This window comes from Myotis davidii, unplaced genomic scaffold (assembly GCF_000327345.1).
Source record: "Myotis davidii unplaced genomic scaffold, ASM32734v1 scaffold710, whole genome shotgun sequence".
Taxonomy (NCBI): Eukaryota; Metazoa; Chordata; class Mammalia; order Chiroptera; family Vespertilionidae; genus Myotis; species Myotis davidii.
Genome location: NW_006284328.1, coordinates 1,927,777 through 1,936,453, shown reverse-complemented (window position 1 = coordinate 1,936,453; position 8,677 = coordinate 1,927,777). Strand labels below are relative to the sequence as shown.

The 8,677-nt window shown below is 47.6% G+C and overlaps 1 protein-coding gene across 1 annotated transcript in view; it reads left to right on the top strand.

Annotated features, from left to right (window-relative positions):
* The window catches only part of NFASC (neurofascin), a 211,716-nt gene that overhangs the window by 94,985 nt on the left and 108,054 nt on the right, over nucleotides 1-8,677 (top strand). Inside the window, exon 2 of the mRNA XM_015569556.1 lies at nucleotides 5,749-5,882. The gene's annotated coding sequence lies outside the window, so the exon portion shown is untranslated. The remainder of the gene's footprint in view (nucleotides 1-5,748; nucleotides 5,883-8,677) is intronic.

Here is an 8,677-nt window from a genome sequence, read left to right as displayed (position 1 = left end):
TTGCTAGGGACTTGCCCGGCACTTGCTCTCTACCTCTATTTGTTATCTTACTTCTATCATTGACAGTCCCTCTAGGTTGTGGGCTGCTTGCCTGTGTTCCTGAGAAGCATCTACGGTACCAGTCTATAGAGTGTGTTTTCTTTAGTGAATTACCGGTATGTTTACCGGTAATAAACTTGCACTGTTTTATGTATATGTTTGATTACATACAGCCTTGTGACAGTTTTCCTGCATGTCATAAGCATTTGAATATAAATTAAAATGTTAAAATCAAATCTGATATTGTTTTACCTTTTATTTGGTGTGTGGAAGGTGTGCGGAAGAGGGGGTAGTCTTATACGGCGAGTATATAACAAACTCTGTATTTTGAGTGGAAATGTTAGGGGGTCGTCTTATACGCCCAGTCGTCTTATACGCCGGCAAATACGGTAGGTCACCTTTTTTAGGCTATTCTGATAGGTATGCATATGTGTGTGTGATAGCTCACTGGTTGTTGGTTCTTTTCTGTGTGTTTTAATCTGCATTCCCCTAAGGGCTAATGATGTTGAACACCTTTTCAAGTGCTTATCTGCCATCTAAACATCTGCTTTGGTGAAATGTCTTTTCATGTCTTCCGACCAGGTTCTAGCTGAATTGCTTGCATCTTTACTGCTGAGTTTTGAGAGGCATATTCTAGAACTGGTTCTTTGTCAGACGTGTGGTTGCTCCCACTCTCTCTCCTCTTTCACAGACCTGAGTTTTTAATTTCGATGAAGTTCATTTTATCAATTTTTCCTTCCATGGGTCATGCTTTTGGTATCAAATCTAAGAACTGTTTGCTTAGCCCTAGATCTTAGGGACTTTCTCCTGGTTTTATTTAAATATTTTTGTATTGATTTCAGAGAGGAAGGGAGAGGGAGAGCGAGATAGAAACATCAGTGATAAGAGAGGATCATTGATTGGCTGCCTCTTGTACTCCCCACAGCTGGGATTGAGCTCACAACCCGGGCATATGCCCTGATCGGGAATCAAAACTTGATCTCCTAGTTCACAGGTCCACGCTCAACTACTGAGCCACACCGGCCGGGTTCTCCTGTTTTTATTTTAGAATAATCTATAGCTACTAAAAATGTTGCTGTGATTTTGATAGAGATTGCATTCAGCTATATCCATTTGGGGAGAATTTGCATATTTACTATGTTGAGTCTTCTCCATGAACGCAATATGTCTTTCCAGTTATTTAGATCTCTGATTTCTTCCATCAGTGTTGTGAGGTTTTCAGCTGCAAGCCCTGTACATGTTTTGCTGTAGTTATTTAAATGTATCGCTGTGTGCGTAGACCGTCTCTGAGAGGACACACAAGAGCCTGGTAACAGTGGCTGGGCAGGAGCGGGGCTGGGTGGGACTGGGAAGCATGGGTCAGGTTTGGGAGGGAAATTTACTTATAGAAACTTTTACTGCGTAGGCATTTGTATCTTTTGAGTTTCATATCATGTGAAGAGATTAACTCTTAAAAAAACAATAAGTAAAATTATTTTTAAATGCTTAGGTAAGAAGAGAGAGAGAGAGAGAGGGGAGAGAGAGAGAGAGAGAGAGAGAGAGAGAATGGGTCTTCCTTTGAAGTCTTTGTTCCCTGAGCACAGGCTGGATATCCAGGAGGCAGAAGCACAAGACCCAGGGACCAGGAGAAGTTCAGTTTTGTACTTCTTCAGAAATATGTGCGGATAGAATCAAAGGATTTCACGGAGGAAAAGTGCTAGATCAGGGGTGGGGAACCTTTTTCCTGCGAGGCCATTTGGGTATTTATGACATCAATCGAGGGCCATACAAAATGATCAGCTTAAAAATTAGCCTGCTGTACTTAGACAAACATTTAATTAACTCACCCCTCGGCAGGGCCGACCAAACCATTTAGCGGGTCTTATATGCCCTGCGGACCGGACACTCCCCACCCCGGGTCAGAGATCCCCCAGACCCGCTTTATCGTGTGGCAGAGGGAAAAACAATCTGAGAACAACATTTGCTGAGAAGAAATCTGTAAATACTCCTGGGCAGACATTAGCTGTGAGCACTGAAGAGCGGCTTGGGGGCTGGTGAGCAGCCCAGCACTCCTTCCTGGGGTCAGGCTGACGTACTGTGCCTCCTCTTGTCCTTGGTGAGCACCTTCCCCACCATACCTGCCCTCCCGCCCAGGCCTCATTCAGAGGAACCCAGTAGGTGTCTGGCCTCTGGAATCTATGGGCAGTGCCCAAGGTGCCCAGCAACCTGGCCCCGGTTCCCACCCGTCTATGACTAAGAGCTGCTCACAGCCTTCGGGATATCAGGGATCTGGCTTGATCCCTGTTTCTCCCTGGAGCACCCAGCATCCTTCCTGGAACCTTCCTATCCCTGGGTCAGATGGAAGGTCTATACCAGGGGTGGGCAACCTTTTTGTGAGTGCGTGCCAAAACTAGCAAAATCTCCGACTCAAAATTCTTCATATGCACGAGCTACTACTTTCGTCCCTCAGGCTACTCCTATTATGAGACTTAACAGAATTCATCACTGAGAACAAAGATTCACAATTGTAAATGGAAGATTATAAGAGAGGGTTTCGCGTGCCAGCAAAAGTTACTGGCGTGCCATGTTTGGCACGCGTGCCAGGGGTTGCCCACCCCTGGTCTATACCCTGGGTTCATTTAGCCCCTAAAAGCATTGGTGGTGATTGTAACCTCACTCATCTTTAAGGGCTCTCTTTCTGTCTGTCTGTCTGTCTTCCTGCAAATCATAGCTCCCATTTGATTCTCACAGCAACCCCAAAGGACGGATCTGATCCCCAATTTTCAAATAATCGTAAATATATGTACAAAGAAGTGTTTCCCAAGTCCTTTCCCATCCATTATCTCATGGCAGTCCTTCAACACTGTCATAGAGGCAGAGAAAGCTTTATTAACCCAGATGTACAAATGAGGATATTGAAGAGGCAACAGTGAAATAGTGGCCTTTGGAGGTAAGGACATGTGGGATTGAATCCTGGCTCAATGGATTCTTTACACCATTTCCCTCCGGTGCAAACTGGGGACAATAATCTCAGAATCCTTTGTCATCATCCTGGATTGATGGCAGCATCATCCAGATTAAATGACTATGCAAGAATTAGCATTCTAATGATTTCAAAACATTTTTTAAATGTTTTACAAAAGAAGAGAGAATAATATAGTGAACCCAATGTACCCATTATTGGTCCAAGGCTAATCTCATCTCAGCTATACCCCTACCCACTCCTTTTTTTTTCTTTATTCAACCATGAACTATTTTCAAAATAATGAACTATTTCCCTAACGTCTCCACAAGGTGACTCATGAGTTGTTTGGAGTTTTAAAAATATTATAAGGGATTTGTAAGATTTAAACGCATTTGTTAAGCTTCCTTCTATTGCAGTTATGATCCTCGTTGATGCTCAGTTTGACCAGGGAAGCCTTCGTCTGGCTGGCTCTGGGTCCTCCCGGCGTGACTGTAGTAGTCTTGGACACTTGTTTGGTGACCAGATGTTCTAGGTTCATGTTGTACATTTACTGCATCAGACGTTTCTCCAGGGAAGCCTGATTTCTTTGTGGGGGATGGTAATTATAATCTGATTAGTAGGGGTGTTCATTTCTACTAGAATAATCCTTGTTTCTAGGCCTTACAGAGCTAGGAAGAGAGAGAGAGAGAGAGAGAGTGTGTGTGTGTGTGTGTGTGTGAGAGAGAGAGGGAGGGAGAGAGAGAGAGAGAGAGAGAGAGAGAGAGAGAGCATACTGATACTTCCAGTTCATAATCAGGGCTACAGAATTTTTGCCTGATCTCATCAATCCTACATTTGCATCTTCTTTCAGTAAGAAACTCTTATTTCTCAGCAACATCAGTATTATTACTCACTAGAGGCCTGACGCACAAAATTCATGCAAGGGCCTCGGCCCCTGCCCGCTGCGGCTTTGTCTGGAAGGAAGGACGTCCGGAAGGATGTCGGTCTAATTATCATATTACCCTTTTATTATTATAGATTTAATTTATCCCAAAATCACATACAGAAGTCTCAATAATAATAATAACATCATCAATACATTATTGAAAACAGCTTAAGACTGGGGAGAGGGGGCAGTTCTTTTTATCCGTATGGCATTTGCCTCCAAGGATGTGCAGTCAGTCCAATTACTGTGTTTTAGTTTCTGTGTGTGTAGTTGTAACAACCAGTTGGACACATGGACTCGTTTCTTGCTTTTTATTTTAGAGATTTCTTTTAAAAATATGAATTGTATTTTATAATTATATCAGATACACATTCCAAACAAATCCACAAAACAAGGAATATCCGCTTCTCTCCCTGTCCCCTCCGCCTCATTCATACCCCTCCCTATAGACCTTTTAAATTTATTTTATGCTTTACCTTTTATTGTCTTATTAAAGCTATAAGCAAATACATATATATGTTTTTTCTTCCCCCTTTTCTTAAATAAATGTTAGCATATTAAACACACTTTTTTCCTTTTTTTTCACTTAACAATAATCCTGGAGATTACAACAGAAAAATATAGTATATATTTTAAATAGATTTCTAAAACTAGGATTTCTGGGTCAACAAGTAAGTGCATAATTATTTTGCTAGATAATGCCATGCTCCCCTCTACAAAGGTGGATTTTACCATTTCCTGCAGGTACACTGTAATGTTAAAGCAAATAATTAAGTTGGGTATGTTACCTGTACTGAGAAAGGTTAAGTGTTTGCCCAGGAGGATTGGAGCTGGGAATTGAGCCTGCAGAATCCTCACTAAAGGCCCAGTGGTCGGACCCTCCCTACTGTACCTTCTCCCCATTGCACAGGTGAAGAATCTGAGACACATGTAGGAAAGCGGTCCACCCTATCCTATAAAATAAAAGCCTAATATACTAAGTGTCCAGTTGACCGGTCGGCTGTTCAACCAATCAAAGTGTAATATGCTAATGATATGCTAAGGTCGCTCAACCGCTTGGTATGATGTGCACTTGGTATGATGACGACCAGGGGCAGACGCTCTGACCTGTAGGTTAGCTTGCTGCTGGGGTCTGGCTGATCGGGACTGAGCGAGAAGGGCCAGACATGCCCTGGAGTCCTCCCGCGGTCTCTCCCAACTGGCCAAACTCCCACATCCCTCCCCAGCCCCAATCAGCTTGGCCTGTGTCCTCTCGCAATCCGGGACCCCTCAGGGGATGTTGGAGAGTCAATTTTAGCCTGATCCTGCAAGCCAGGCCAAGGGACCCCACTGGTGCACAAATTTGTGCACCGGGCCTCTAGTATGACATAACAAGCTAGAACTTAAAATCCATGTCTCCTGACACTAAATGAAATCTCCTTTCAATGTGTTATCATTTATGGTGAACTCGTTTGATTATCTGTAGATGGGGAAGAAAAACATAATAGTTCTCCTACGTAAGCTAAGAAAATGAATGCGATGATTAAGGGTAAATTCTCCTCTGGGTGGAGGAGGGATTCTTCAAGATAGGCCTTAACTCCTTTGGGTGGACAGGGAACCAGCAATGAGATTATGGTGTCAGGACATAATAATGATCTTCTAGGCGAAGCGATGCCCTCACCCCCAGGGTCTGACGTGCAGGCCCCTGGCAGAGCCTCCCCGCTTCTGCAGAGTGCTCGGAACATCGTGGGACAAAGATGCAGTGATGCTGCACAGAGTCTCCCACATAAGTGGGCCACGATGTCATTTCCCAGCGGATGGACGAGCCGCAAACCACAAAGCCTGTTCTTTTTTTTCCTAGAGTGACCCCGGGGTCTTCTTTGTGTGTGCTTTGCGACGTTGATTGACGTATGTGCAGTTTGGGACACTGGAGGTTTCCTTCCCGCCACCGCCACCTCTGGTGCTGTGAGAAGGGGGCTGCATGAGGCAGAGACGGTGAGTGGGGCTCGGGCCTGGGGCTGGTCCGGGAGGGGTGAGGGTGGGGGCAGTTCTTGACTCTTGCTCCTGCTCTTAGATGAGAGGAGGCTCTTTGCCTGGCCCCCCGAATCTTCCGAGGGGACATGTTCCTTCTCCCCAGAGTAGGACACAGAGCCAGACCTCGAGGCTCCCCTTTGCAAGGAGGCTGGCCTGGGAGAGCGTTTGCTCCTTATTCCCCAGCCGGCGCTGTCAGCTGGCTTAGGTTGCCATTGTTACGACTGCCCACCTTACTGGAAAAGCCTGGAAACAGCTTTGTTGGTGCACTGCACCCCTCTCCCCCTTAGCCTGGCCTCCACAACCTGGGAGCTTCCTGAGTGACAGCCCCAGCATATGGGGGGCAGTCTGAGGACCCCTCCCCTGGGCGGGGCTTTGGGCCCCAGCAGATGGACAGCTGTCCAGGGACCAGTAAGAGTCTGAGGCCCACCTCGCTGAAGCCACACTCTGTGTCCAGGGTTTGCGTTGTTCCCATCTGGGTTAGAGCTTCCTGCTGCTCCCGGAATCTCCTGTTTCAGTCTCAGCCAGGGGAGGATGTGCAAGAAGTGAGGGCTACAGTTTTAACCGAGGAGTCACTGACAGTGGACCCTGTGCTAGCGGCCTGGAGGCTGCGGGCTGGGGGATCTACCTGAGCGGGGCGCCTACCTGGGGCCTGAACAGAGGAAGGTTTCCGTATTGTTGAGTTTGCGCCTCTTTGCAGTTTGTCTTTCTCGCTCCAGCTCCCTTTCCGATGACTCTGTTCTCCCAGAAAGAGTTGGAGGTGGCGCTGGGAGGTTGCGGGAAGGAGGCTGAAAGGTGGGAGCAGAAATGCTGATGACGGGGATTTGGGATCTGGACCAAATCCAGCCTGACTTGCTTTGTGACCACAGGAAGTCTCTCATTACTCTAGGCCCGGAGTTTCTGGCTTGTACAACGGGGTTAACAATGAACATCTTGTTGTAAAGATTAAATTAAGATTAAACAGATAGAGAGCCCTGCACAGTGCTCACATATAGTAGGTGTTCAGTAAACGGAGGTTACTGTTACTTATCATAGCAGGAGCTCGGATGTACTTGTCTATGAGGGTAGCTTCTGTGTCAGTGGTTCTCAACCTTCTGGCCCTTTAAATACAGTTCCTCATGTTGTGACTCAACCATAAAGTTATTTTTGTTGCTACTTCATCACTGTAATGCTGCTACTGTTATGAATCATCATGTAAATATCGGATAGGCAGGATGGTCTTAGGCGACCCCTGTGAAAGGGTCGTTCGACCGTCAAAGGGGTTGCGACCCACAGGTTGAGAACCGCTGCTCTGTGTGGTCCTGTGAGGGCCACAGCTTACGTAGAACAGTGCCGGGCTTTAGGACCAGCGGGAAACCCATCCGCCCACAGGGCTTTTCACCTGGTCATTGTTACTGGATCCTGAGCGTGAATGTACTCACTGACCATGGTGGGGAGGAGCCCCACTCTTTAGTTTTGCTGTATTTGGAGGACTCTGCTTGCAAAAGTGGTCCACCAGGCTCTTTTAATGGGCGTGCAAAGACGTGCACAACAGTGTGGGAACAGACCCCCCAGTTTGTGACAGAACTGGGAGTCGGTCCAGCTTTGTGTCATTGTGCCCCCTCTCTTGGCACTTTTTCAAGTACCCTCCCTTCTTCCTATCCCTATGCCCAGCCCCAAAACCCCTCCACCGCCCTCCCTGGGCACACACACTCCGCTTGCCTATCCAGATCTCTGCCTGAGGAACCCAGAACTACTCCCTCCTCTGGTGGTGGCACAGCACTGCCCACAGAGCATCTGCTGGCAGCTAGAGCACACGTGTTCTCCCCTCGCACCTCTCGGCCTTTTACTCTCATCAGCAAACCCCAGTGTTGGTGCAGAGCTTCATTTTTACGGCGTGTCTGTTTACATTCATTGTGCCATTTCACTTTCACGACGATTCTGTGATGTGAGCAGCACTGGCGTCATCATCGAATAAACCGAGGCTCAAAAAGTTCACAACGTTCATTAGCACCTGGGGCCGCGGGAGAACTTCGATGCCGTGACTCGTGGACTGTGTTCCTTGCTGTGGCACCACACTGCCTCCTCTGGTCTGAGGCTCCGCTCATGAGAGGCCCAAGGACTGGGAGGCGCTCAGAGGGAGCTTTAAAAAAGGAGAAAGAGCGCAGAGAACACGCCGAGCAGAGACATGCGGCGTTTGAGGGTACAGTACGTTCTGAGAGGAGGGGAGCTGACCCAGGTTTCTTCGGAGGAGGATGATCATCATTACAATAATCAGCATAGTGGGTGCTCCCCAAGCACCAGGCCCTGTGTGCTGTGCTCCACGTGTGTTTTCCTTAGAATTCTCCTGACAGCAACCCCATGAGAGAGGGCCCATCATTACCCCCATTTTCCTGTGACAGAAACACAGAAAGACTAAGGAAGGTGCTCGAAGCTCCCTATCTAAGCAAGTGCAGCACCTGCATTCGGTTCCCACCACGCACCCTGGGACCCGCAGCGCTGACCACTTGGGTTGGGCTGCGGTGTCTTTTCAGTGTCTTGTTTGCTCCAGGTCTCCCTGGAAACTGCATAGCGGTTTCCGAGCAAGCCTCTGGGCAGCTTCCAGGTGGGAGTCTGATCTGCCCTCCTCGCAGGAAGCCTCGTAAAAGCGAGTCCGTGGTTTAGTGCTCCTCCTTCCCTCTGGCTCTTGTCCTTTTGTTGGGAGGCCGCTGCCATCTGGAGCCGCCCAGGCATCTGCTCAGGAGCGCACTCCTCCCACTTCCCCCCACCCCCAGCTCCAG